Genomic DNA, 878 nt, shown 5'->3' on the forward strand with positions numbered 1-878 from the left:
GTCACCAGGCGACGTAACGATGACGTAATCAAACGACAGTGATTCCTCGACGTGATGTTCTAAAATGGATTTCTAAAAATGTTTTAAAATCCCCATTTGATTGTTTAAAAATTACAGAAAATCAGAAATAAAAAAATCTCTTCATTTTGTTTTTAAACATGCAATAAAAGCAATACAATAATAAATTGTTGTTAGCATTACTAGCTACTAGTCAATTTATATTTATTACTAGCATTACAGGCTAGTAGCCAATCGACGTTTGCTATCATCATTGCTAGCGAACAGCCAATTGATGTATGTTATTAGCCTTATGCGCTACTAAACAATTAACACTTCTTATTAGCATTATTAGCTATTAGACAATATTTCTTATGAACATTACTGGTTTATAGCCAATTAAAGTTAGTTTTTTTTCCATTGATTACTAATACCCAATTAACATTTGTTATTAGTATTACTTGCAAGTATCCAATCGATTCCCATTTGCCCCTCGAGACTCTTTGTGATTAAGGGCTATACAAATAAAGGACTTGACTATTAGCATTACAAGTTAATAGCAAATGAACCTCAATTATTAGCTTTATTAGCTACTAGCCAATTAACGTTCCTTATTAGCATAAATAGAATTAGATTTATTTGTAAACCCTTGTCAGATATCAAATTGAAACTCAAAATACTGTATTACGCGCTAGTAGCCAATTGACATTTGTTCCCAGCATTACATTACAGCAATTCATGTTTCTTATTAGCATTGCTAGCTGAAAGCCATTTCATACTTCTTTCTAGCATTATTCGCTAATAGCCAATTTGTGTTAGTTATTTGTATCACTAGCTATTAGCCAAGTAACGTTTGTTTTCAGCATTACTAGCTAATAGTA

This window comes from Urocampus carinirostris, chromosome 20, assembly GCF_059441175.1.
Source record: "Urocampus carinirostris isolate Australia breed hairy pipefish chromosome 20, RoL_Ucar_1.0, whole genome shotgun sequence".
NCBI lineage: Eukaryota > Metazoa > Chordata > Actinopteri > Syngnathiformes > Syngnathidae > Urocampus > Urocampus carinirostris.